The sequence below is a fragment of the Agelaius tricolor genome, unplaced genomic scaffold (assembly GCF_023055355.1).
Source record: "Agelaius tricolor isolate 1412-34295 unplaced genomic scaffold, bAgeTri1.0.p SCAF_22, whole genome shotgun sequence".
NCBI classification, from domain to species: domain Eukaryota; kingdom Metazoa; phylum Chordata; class Aves; order Passeriformes; family Icteridae; genus Agelaius; species Agelaius tricolor.
This window is the reverse complement of record NW_027269282.1, coordinates 14,528,436-14,540,506: the sequence shown is the minus strand read 5'-3', so window position 1 is coordinate 14,540,506 and position 12,071 is coordinate 14,528,436. Positions and strand designations below refer to the sequence as shown.

Genomic DNA, 12,071 nt, shown 5'->3' with positions numbered 1-12,071 from the left:
AGAGGCCTCATTACTCTGCATCGGGGTACTATTATCCCTCATTAAAATCCTTACCAAAATATACACCTATACCCATATACATCTACATTAGACAAGGCAGCCACCAGCACATAATGCTCCTCCTGTTTTGTCTAGTAAAGCTTACATTGCATGGCACTTTAATATTAATCTGCAATGTCCTTCACAGTTCTGTATTTCCAGGGTGAGGCAGACAAAGGATTCTGAGCAGACCATGCAACGCTGTCACAAAGTTCTCTTCTCATAACAGGGTAAGCTTAAAGCGGGGGACCGGTAGTACCTAGACAAAGGTTCCCCCTTTGAACCCTTACCAGGAACCTCATGCACCTGCCTCTGGGGCTGCACAATTCCCACTATTTATGTTTCAACCTTCCACCTTGAAGCTCACCATGACCTCTTCTGTTAGACACTGTCTTCTCAAGGGGGTCTTAGCTGTGTCTCAAGAGAGATGCTCCAGATTCAGCAGCTCCTGACATGAGCTGGCAAACACCAGGTTCTTTATCCAGACCCCTTTCCACAACAAATACCCTGAGTGGAACTGCCCGGTCCTCTTCAGCTCCCTCTACAGAGTATGCCCCTTAAAGGACAGAAACAGGCATGCTACCTCAAGTTCACCTCCAGACACCTCCTCTTACCTCTCCTGTCAGACCTTCAACTCCTGCTACAGTAATGACCTCCTGGCGCTTCGCTATCACAGAATACAGACCCACACTGGCCAGATCAAACTGTGCCATCTCCTTTGCTGCTCCTACTGATCTGCTGGAGAACCACTTCACATTCTCACTACAGGCTGCTTGCAACTAAGAGCAACCTTGTCCTTCTGGAAGACTGTCTCCCGTTTCCCTTTACCAGAGACAACTTTGCTAAAAGCGGGCAGACAATGAAGAGTGAGAAGTGTCAGTGTGGATCTTTTGAAGGAAAAAGATTATAAAATATAGCATGTTTTTGAAACTGGGTTGTGAGAGAAGGCAAGGACAGCAAGTTAGCAAGAAAACAGAGAGTTTAAAACAGCAGCAAGTATCAGTATGTGAAATGGAAATGGATGGTGCCTGAAACCACAGACAGAGCACAGTTTATGGTATGTAACTACAGGCTTTCTTTCAGGCTAATCAAACTTCTCTCCTCTCACTCAGTCAAGGATTTAAAGTTAATTTTAATCCTCATTTTCCATTCCACTCACATTTCCACCACTTCCATAGCTGGAAGGGTTCTGAGATTTAGTGACAAAAAAATAAAAAAAGGTGTAGAATTAAAAACAATTTTTTAAAAAATAAAACTTTCCTGCCTTACTTGGAGGAAGCAATAAAGAAAAAGCAAAATGCATTATTCAGGTATTCCCCCTAGCATCAGCTTAATTTTTTTTTCCACTACCATTAGAGCCTAATTCTTCCAAACTAGTCTCCAAATATGACCTTTAAAAATATCATTTTCCTATTATCTTTTTAAATAATGAAAGTTATCCTTGTATTATTGCTCACAGAAAGAAATACCATGACCTAGTTTTAATGTACTTATTATCATAAAAACAGCTGTTAAGTAGCATAGTACATTTAGATGCTGTTCCAGATCAGTGTAAAGAGACTTAGTTACCCTCCAAAGCAACCAGCGATCTCAAATTCTAAAATTTGTGTCTTGAAAACCAGAGTCTATAACACTGCTTGTACAGTCTGTTGGCTGCAGAGCCATATCATGTCCACAATTACCTTTAGTAAATTGATTAAACTAAATAAACTGCTTTCACAGTTTTAGATATAAAGGCAAATATCTGAGCATTAAAACATTCCAGAAGTGAAAAAATCTGGAAGTCAAACTCTGATCGATAGAACTTTTTTGCAAAACACTTAAGCACAGAAACAGAGATAAAACAAGTTCAAAGGAAATGCACACAATGTCTATGAAGTGAGTCTTTCCCACAACACAAATTTTAAGTCCTCGGTAACATTCAGAGGCTTTTATTATTTAAACCGCTTCATTACCTTACCAACTGCAAGGGGGAAAAAAAAACCCAATCTGAAGCTCTTCCTGCAAACTTTAACCCTAGAAACATTCCCAGAGAGAAGCCAGTTCAGAAGAACTGACTAAAATAAATGAAAATTTCAAATAAATGGTATTTAGAGCAGCTTGCATATAGGTTCACCGGGGTTCTGCAGATGGTATACGCGCAGAGAAGCGGCAATTCAGAGCAGCAAGTACCACGCGATTCCTTTCTCTCAAGAACGCATCCCAGCAGTACAGTGCGGTCACGGCAGTACTGCCTGGCGCGGCAGAGCAGCACCTTGTCCTGGCCTCGGAACCCTTCCGAGTGCTTCACAGGGCAGTACCTGCAGGAGCCTGGTGTTAGTCCATTCTGCCAGACCCAGCCAATAAACGAGTTATGCAGTACAGGAGGGGCTGTACAGCAGCGGCAGCGGCGGCGGCAGGGCCGGGCCCTCGGCGGCCTCGCTGCGGAGCGGTGGCCGCGGCGCCGCGCGGTTCTCCCCGGGGCTCTTGGACCGCGCGCGCTCCGCGGGCCCACGGAGCAGCACGCGCAGGCAGCCCGGCCACACACGGGCGCGCTCCCGCCGCCGCGGCCCCGCTGACCCACCACAGCCAATCCGCGGCCGCGGCGGCGGCAGCAGCCACGTCACGTCACCGACCGCCGCCTCGCCGTACCCGCCCGCGCTCCTTCCCCCCGGCGCTAGCGGTAGATGATGTAATTCCACTCCACGTTGCAGCACAAAATCCTGGCCTTTGTATGTTACAGCATTAACAACTGTTTAGTCTAGCCCCAGACTAGTTCAGACAGCCCTACCCAAAGCACGAGCTGCTGAGCCATCTCCCACAGCGGCCTCCCTTAACCTGGATTCTCCTTGCTCCCACATGTTTGCCGTCTGGTGTACAGCAGATGAAAGGGATCTGCAGCCAATCTTCTGAGACTGGCTTTAGCTCCTTAAACCGTTTACATCCTTTCTTTTCTCCACTGCAGCCCAAACCTCTTCACAAGTGCAAGAGTGCTGGCTTTGCTCTCCACTTACTTCCCATATGCCATTTGAAGTCACTTCTAAGTTAAGGGAATTGGGGTAATTTAGAACCACAGAACACCCTGAACACTGAAGGACTCACAGAGATCATCAAAGTCCAGCTCCTGGCCCTGCATAGGACAGCTCCAACCATCACACCACATGCCTGAGAGTCGTCCAAATGCTTCTTGAGCTCTGTCAGCCTTGGGCCCATGACCAGGGCCTGACCACCCTCTAGGGGATGAACCTTTTCCTGATGTCCAGCCTAAATGTCCCTTGACACAGCTCCAGTGGTTTCCTCAGGTCCTGTCGCTGGTCAAAGAGAGCAGAGGTCATTGTCCTGACCCTCCACTGCCCCTTGGGAGGAAGCTGCAGGGTGCCATGATGTCTCCCCTCAGACTCCTCCAGACTGAGGATAAGAGCCCTCAACAGCTCCTCGTATGGCTTTCCCTGGAGACCTGTCACCATCTTTGCAGCCCTCTTTTGGATGCATCCCTGACTGCAGTGGCCTTGAATGCAACCAATCCCACAACTGTGGTGGCCCTAATCCAACCCTAAGTGTCACATCTACACAGCTAGGAAAAGCACTGTCAGCTGCCATGGGCACTGCCTGGTGCTTTAGATCCCTCCAGGGATGGTGAGTCTATCGCTGCTGTGAGCAATGATCAGCAGTGCCTGACCATCCTTTCTTTGAAGACATTTTTCCTGATATCCAACCTAAACCTCCCTTGGCACTTCTTGAGGCCATTTCCTCTCATCCTGTCACTGGTTCCAGGGGAACAGAGCCAGACTCCCAGCTGGCTGCATCTTCCTGTCAGGGAGGATGGCACAGAACAAGGTTTCCCCCTGAGCCTTCTTTTTCTGCAGGCTGACCCCCCTCAGCTACCTCAGCTTCTCCTCATGAGACTTGTGCTCCACACCATTCCCTAGCTCCATTGCCTTCTCTGGACACGCTCTAGTCCCTCACTGTCCTTCTTACAGTGGAGAGCCCCAAAACTGACTTCAGGATTAAAGCTGCAGGCCTCACCAGTGCCCAGTGAAGGGCAGTGATCACTGCCCTGGGCATGTGGCCACACCATGGCTGATACAAGCCAGATGCCATTGGTGTTCTTTGTCACGTGGGCTCATATTCAGCCAGTCGACCAGCACACCCTGCCCTTTCCTGTCATTCTTCCCCGAGTCTGGAGCACTCCATGGGCCTGTTGTCACCCACGGGCACGACCAGCACTTCACCTTGTTGACCCTCATACCACTGGTCTTGGCCCATCAATCCAGCCTGTCCAGATCCTTCTGGAGAGCCTTCCTGCACAACAGCAGACAAACACTCCTGCCCAACTCAGTGTCATCTTCAAGCACTCATCACTGCAATTGGTAGAAAGCACAAATCTACAGCTTTTCATCTTCAAAGACACCACCAAATCCACAGTAATGCCCCAGTTTAACTCAGACACTAGATATACTGTTTCCTGTCCTCACCTATGTTATATTGCCACTGTTATATTTCTATTAGAATTCAAATAAATCCCAACAGTATAAATTCCTATATTGTTGCAAGGGAGTTGTTCTGTGGACTATTTTTGTTTATTTGTTTGGGGGGCTGTTTATTTTTTAGTCATCACCTTCTGGGATCAAGTAACAATCTTAAATGAAGGTCTCAAAATTGCAGAGAAAATTTCACAAAGAATGTAGAATATTCAAGTGGTGGGAAATGGAGTTCAATACATTTGGAAAAACTTCAGTGTCTCAAGAATTAACAGAAAATCCAACTCACAATTATCTGACATTAACACATCACTCTCTCCAAACAAGGGAAATTAAACAACTCCCCCAGCTCCTGCTAAAAAGAAGAAAAAATACCAAAACCATAAGATCCTCCCCACCCTTCTCCCCGCAAAAACCCCAAACAAAAAAACCATACCCGAAAAATAAGGTCATCATAAGGTCTTTGTTAGAAGACTACTTGGAGATCTCTACTTTTCCAGAAGTAGAATTTGGCTTAATCATCATAATGCATGTAAGCCCTGCTCTCCCCTCCTCCCCACTCCAATTATTAGCAATTGCAGAGTAAAACGAAGGACAACACCAGAATGTTGGTCACTCACAAAAGATTTAGAATGGTAATTAAAGGTATATCACAACAGTTGACTTATTTTTTCTTGTATTAAGACAAGCCTTTTTTCTATATTAAGTCAAGCCTTTCAGGAGGTGGACTTTGCTGATCCTTGTTGGGAAGGGACCTTGCTGGTCCCTTCCCACACAGAATATTCTGTGATTCATTTCAAAAAGCTAACAAGAAATGGAAATGCTCCATTTTAAGCTCACCTGGCCAATTTTTAGTATGTGCAACTTCTATAAAATGTCCTTCCAAACAAAAAGCAACAGGTTCCCCATACAAAATGCATTTTTGCATACAAAATAAATCAGTACTTGCATTTGCCACATGAAACCAGTAGTTTTTATTGAAGGACCCTTGTTAGTGGCAGGGAATCCTAGATTTCCTATCTGGTCAGCAGTTACTTACCTTAGTGTACTTCGCAAGCATACTAAGAAGTGAGCAATGTAAAACTGCAGTTTCAGACAGTTAAAGGTAGTGAACCTTCAGTAATCCTAAAGAGAGCTCCATCTTCGAGAAAAAGCATGAAACTATCTTAATGGTAATAACCATATGTGTAGGCACACATGCTTCAGTCCACCTGCCTGCATCCCAGACATAATTGCAAGAAACACAAGTACATCTCTGTGCAAATATTTTATTCCCCAGTTAATTAAAAAGACAAAAAAAGAAGAAAAAAAAATCACAGAGTATCTGCTTTAATCAAACTTTCTAAATGAAGAACATAAGGATAGGTTAATTTAATCAAGCATGATTAAACCACTAATAAACCTCAAGATAGGATTAATTAGCAGCTTTCAAGCATTTCCTTCTTCCTAACATCTCTTTACTCTTGCTTCAATTAAATCTTGCTACTTTCTTCTACCACCTGTTTTGAGCACTGAGCAGCAAAACATCAGGTTGCACCAGCTGTTAAGATAAAGATGATAAAACTAACCATCCCATTCTGTTCCAGTTTCTCTACATCCATCAAATGAAGGTTGTACAATTGCCAGACATCGCGTAAGTAAACAATAGAACAAACTCATAGGTAGAACAGCAGTCTATCAGATGCCCAGATAAAGTACATGCGTAGGACAAGAAAGCAATCAAAACTAGTAGAGTACTCTCCTAGTTTCCAGCTTTGTAGAGACTGGGGTTATTCACCTTCATACAACTGATGATTTTACAGACTTGCAGTGCAACTACCTCCTCATTCCTCCATCTGCTGTCACGCTCGAGTTGTCCCTGAACAACCACTTTTGCCACTCCTTCTTATCAAAGCTGCAATTCCTGTCCCCAAGCAAGACAGCTTGATCATGGTAATACTCTGGTCAGAGACTAACTGACCCACCCATCTATACAAGTGAATATTAGCACCAGAAAGAGAGAAGCACAGCAATTCCTTAGACTACACTGCCATTAAGACATCTGCATATCGAATAGCTTATTATATTGAAGCTATTTCATATATATATAATGATCTCCACTGCTCTTCCTCCACCTCCTTGATTAGTGCAAACACAGTGCCACATGCTAGCCAAGGGAGAGTCCGGAACTGCAGTAGAGAACAGAGTACTCAAATTTGGATGAAGGATTAATATACTGGCATAATATGGTCTTTTATTCTGCATTTAATTCCTTAAGTCATAGTTTCTATTATTCTATTTACTTTTTTTCTTTTCCACTACATCTTGAACTGACTTTTCAGACTATCATGCACAGTGACTCTCAGATGTTTTCTTCCCCAGATGCCGCAGAAAACCATAAAAATACCATTGCTTTTGTATTCCTAGTAAAACAACGTGCAATAAGAACAGCTGAACAATTACTGAAGCTAAGCTTGAAAGATGCTTACTTTGCTATTGAAGACAATTTTTATGACAATCATGACAAAACAGTAGATTAGAAGAGCAAGGAAATACAGCAAAAAATAAACCAGCAAAGCAGTTTACACAACAAAAAATATTCACTGACAGAAATATGGAACAGGCAATATTGTTTCCAAAGTGACTAAACATAAATAGTTTACTACAGAGCAGAAAAGAAGAAGAGTTTATTTTAACCCTTCATAAATTTCTTCTCAGTATCCCCAAGAGCAAATCTGGGAAGAGAAAGAAGGTAAACACTCGAAGTATCCATCAATTTTAGGGTACAGCATCGGCATAGGCATAAGCAGGTGGAAAATTTTTATAAGCGTATGGAAATATTTGAGTTATTTTTCATTTAAAAAATTAAAACTCTTGACTTCATAGTATGGACACAGTTGTCAAATAATTCTGGTAAACCATTTAAACTTTGCCTAAGTCTCCATTATCTAGAGTTTGATTACTCTTTCCAGAGAGCTATCAGGTTACTTAAAAAAAACCTCTAATCTGATCCTGTTCTGTCTACTGTGAAGAAACAGTATGTGAAGAACACAGGCTTATCACAAAGTTGGGTCAAAACCTAGGGAGTGACTGTTAGCTGTCATGCAAGCGTCAGGAGGGTTTAAATACTTTCTTTGAGCATGGAGAAATCTTGTAAGTAGGCACAAGAGACCGGCAAGGAAAAAGAAACCTCTAGAGGAGCAACAGCTCTGCTCTCACAGACCTCCGGATGGATGAGGCCCGTGCAGCTCTTACCAGTTCGCCGGGTGCTCGCTGGGGATCAAACTGCAATTTCACACTGCCGGTAACTCCCCGCAGCAGTAACGCTCTGAGACCGCCGAGAAAAAGCGACCCCGAATCTGTGCAGCTCTGGAGAGTCTGAGGGGTCCGAGAGATCGGCGGTGTGCGGTGCACCCCGGCAGTTCTAAGGCTGAGCTCACTTCTTTCCCCCAGAGCCCTCAACCTTCTATCACGGGCGACACAGCAGCCGCTCCCGGTTCTCCACAGGGAAGGGGAACGGGCAGCACCGACGAACGGCGGCCACCACCCCGCACGGGACCGCCCCTCCGCCAAGGAACCCCGCGCTCCCTCTGCCACCTCCGCCCGGCGGGCCGGCTGGAGCCGAGCCGCAACCCCGCGCCCAGCCCACTTCTCCGCTCCGGGCACCACCGAGGCCGCCGTGGCCAGCTCGGCTCGGCGCTGCCCAGCCTGGCTCGGCTCGGCTCGGTCCCACTCACCCGCCTGGCTCTGCACGGCGCGGCCCGGCTCCCCTCTGCCTCCCGTCGCTTCCGGCCCCACCCCGCCCCGCCCCCGGCTTCGAAAATTGCTCCTGCTTTGAAATTTTAAATGACGTCTTCTAAAGAAATGAGGAATAGGTTTGGAAAGGACTTTAAAAATTACCTAGTAAAGATCGTCTCCACTCGGAAAGTGTAAAAACAGACTTACCTCCTCAAAAAAGGGAGATGTTGGAAAGATGGCTCTGGCTAGAATGCTGGCAGCAGAAAAAGTTTTGTCTCAGCCCTTTGACGTGGAGTACAAACACTCCATTCCTGTACATCCAACATATGGGTCTGCTTTGTGTGTGGTAATGTCATAACGTTGCCTGATACTGAATTGCAACACAGGCTATTTCAGATCAGGCGGGGGGAAAAACACAACATGATAAAGTAGACACGAAAATGCACTGCCATAGGAAACTACAGATTCTAAACCCACAAGCACTGCTGTCATGTGGCTAGAATTTGAATATGCCTTAATTCAGGTTGGACCAGAATATGGACAAGGCTCTTTCCCGCTCTTATTTCTTGCTATGACAAAATGCGAAAGGAGACAAACATGAGCTAAAAAATAGGACGTTGGAGCTCAGATAATTATAGTATAAAAGGTGATGCATTCTTACAGCCCATAGAGCAAAGAGTATCTCTGTGGTTATACCTAAGTGAATTACCTCAATAATGCAGAAAACAAGGATGCCAGATCCTTTTCATTCAAGCCCTATCCCAACACATTTAGCATGTGTTGCCAGGTTACATTTGGGAAGTTTCTCTGGCTAACCCTTTGTAATTCAGTTGCTGTCACCTCTAAATTAATTTCCTGGATTCCACAAATTAGGGACATGAGAGGACATGGGACACATTACAAATGTGTTCTGAGAAAAACTTTTCAAAGGTATTACAGGCACATCTGAGAAGCCACATCTACCTAAAAATCAAAGGTTGTTTCTGTGTAATGGTACAGTCCTGTGTAATACTGGAATGCACGCAGTTCTGAATCTTCACACTACCTTGGTTGGGCTGCCCCAGAATAGAAATCAACGGACACTGAAGACACTTGCACGGAATTCGTTCCCAGCTAATAAATCATGCAAATAAGGACAAAGATAAATATGTAACATTAACACAGAAGCTTTTAGATGGGTTGTAGTTTTGTTTTACTTGTGTTATCTCCTTTGATATCCTGACTAATTACTAGTTTTTCAGTTTATTTTTGCATTCTTTTTAAAGTTTGTAATGAGGAGAAGCAACAGAGCTGCTATGTGCAGTATAGGTACAAAAGCAACAAATGTATTTTATTAAAACTAGGCTCTGAAATTTTTAGCTTTTATTGATTCCATTGGAGCACTTGGCATCAGATGGGGCAGATTTTTCCATCATCTGAAGAAGATAAATAATAAAATCTTTTGCTAAAAAATATACTTTCATCCAACAGCTTCCTGGAACAATTAAGCAGATTTCCTGTGTGATGGTAGAGGGCAGTCTAGATAATCAGACCACCTTTAACATCAAAAACAATAAATTTATTTCCTAGTCCCAGAGAGTGAGCCAGAGGTAAGGTATTGCAGCAAGCTTCAGTCTCAATACATCCACAAATTTTCCTAAAATATTCAATGTTTTAGCTTCAGAACTATTCACAAGTCTCTCTGATGTGCTACTAGAATTTCAGTAGTTATCATTTTCAGTTCAGTTCCTATCTGGAACAAGAGAATGTTTGTTATCTAGGAAAAAGTCTATTCAGGCCCATTTCTTCCAGGGAGAAAAAAAAGATTAGGAAGATGTTTTGACAAACCACTAAAATTCAACTGTATTTCAGAGCATTCACAATTACTTTGTTCTGTGCAACAGTGTTGCTAATGTAAAAAGTGATTAAACCATGAAAATTTCAATTGAATATCTGTATTTGAAAAGACACAAAAAAAGCAAGATTCAAAAAATCTCACAGAGGTGCAGTTGTCGTCATCTAACAAGGACAGGTTAGGGGTGACTGGCACACATGCTTACTCATAAAATAGAATTCAGGCCCCCTGGGAGAGCTCCTGTATTTTAAATGTTCGATTAGTTTCGCATAGAAAAATCAAATGCTTCTCCAACAGGAAAGCAGCTCCAAAATCAGATGCTTCTCCAACTGAAAGCAGCTCCAAAATGCTTTGATTGAACTTTGCTTCTCTCTCCATACTCCCTGGTTTAGAGAGCATTCTTGGTTTCTGGGAACACGGAATAATAGTTTTAATATTCTCTTCCTAGTTCCTCATTAAAGCAATGTCCCTGGATCTCTACATTTCTCAAGTGTGTCACTGCAATGATGTTCACAGATGGTTCACATACAAAGAGCAGGAACATGAGAGGACAAGCAGCCCACATGGCTTAATCCAAGAACAGAAGGCACACAGATATCACAGAAATAGTATAAAAACCTGATGACTAAAGTCCATCATCTGGGTCGTATCCTGAATATATCAATTCACTCACCACACTTTAAATACAGGCTCCATCTATTTCAAAAGCAGAAAATACTAGACATTATTAGAATCAACAGTAAATACCCAGCCAGATCACCTCTGTAAGTTCTTTCTACATTCAGGGCTACTTTGATTGGAAAAAAGATGTCAAATGGGAGTTTCCAGTGCTTTTGGGGCTGGCCTCTTGGAGGTTCTGGCCAATCCGTCATGTCAGTGAAGGTAACAATAGTTGTCACAGGTACCGTGCTCATGTTTAGAAACTGCAGCAAGAAGGGAAGCAAAAAGAATTTAACAGTCTTAATACAAAAGGCATACCCGTCCCCAATTTTCTAATGGGGACTCACTGTAGATGACTGGCAAGCATGATGTCTTTGGGATGGTAAGAGTTCAGTGTCCTAGGAGTAAGACCTCTTTCCCAAAACTGATACTTAGCAGGTAAATTGAGGGTATAGTAAAGATCAGTAGCTACTGTGTATCGTATGCTAGAGATCTCCAAAATGGCAGCAGTGACTTAAGCTCTGCTACAGTAAGCCTTCTACTCAGAGGAAAGACATACCAAATAGTTAGTAATAAGAACAGATGCAAGCTAGCTTTATTTTTTATAAAAGATCAGCTGACTCCTTGGACAAGTGCTTGCTACCAGAAAGAACTGCCACAAGATGCAATCCTATCAATAAATGTCAGTAAACTAAAGCAGGGACCCAATACAATATAAATATATTGCTCACGTTTTAGAATGTTGTTTCAGGAAGGAGACAGATCAGTGAAGATCACACAGGGGACTGAACCTCTAAGGCCTCAGTTCTTTTCTGTTTTAACGGAATGCAGCAAGAAAACTAATACACTAGCTCTTTGAACTGCATGGAGTTTCATGGCTACCTTGGGCTGATTTAAGACCATGCTGCTGCCAAAAGAGCAACCTCACTCTCTGCCCCACTTCCCAGCTCTGCGTGCCAACATTGAGAGGGCATTTACTGGCAGCACACCTTCTGTGCTTGCACTGGTTTATGCCAACCTGTGAAATTACCACCTCAATCACTTCCCTGAGAAGAATTTCAAAGATTGCCTTCAGAGCAAAATTCTGTAGGAAGCACTCAAAAAATTTGCAAGATAAGAGTTCATGACTCTTAAGAAAAAAATACTGCGACTCCTATTGGGGAATTTTTGTGGCATCCTCAAGGTGAATTAAAAAACACTGTGCCTTAATTAAAAAAAAAACCAACCAAACAAAATGAACAATGCATTGAGTACAGTCTTGGTTCTACAGGAGTGTGCGGAGGCATCATGAGCAGATTCCTTGTGCACCTTTGCATCTGCAGCACCAGTCCTGAGAGCATCAGCATGTGGCACTTCAGCCT

The 12,071-nt window shown here is 43.6% G+C and overlaps 1 protein-coding gene across 14 annotated transcripts in view; it reads right to left on the bottom strand.

Annotated features, from left to right (window-relative positions):
• Positions 1 to 12,071, bottom strand: part of ALDH18A1 (aldehyde dehydrogenase 18 family member A1) — a 47,214-nt gene that overhangs the window by 24,083 nt on the left and 11,060 nt on the right. For 2 of the 14 annotated variants that reach the window (XM_071446385.1, XM_071446387.1), the window contains exon 1: positions 8,216 to 10,753. The exons of 9 other annotated variants lie outside the window; for them this stretch is intronic. The gene's annotated coding sequence lies outside the window, so the exon portion shown is untranslated. Of the gene's footprint in view, positions 1 to 2,339; positions 2,606 to 7,733; positions 10,754 to 12,071 lie in introns of those variants that run through there. 3 more of the 14 variants (XM_071446384.1, XM_071446386.1, XM_071446383.1) reach the window with 2 other exon arrangements.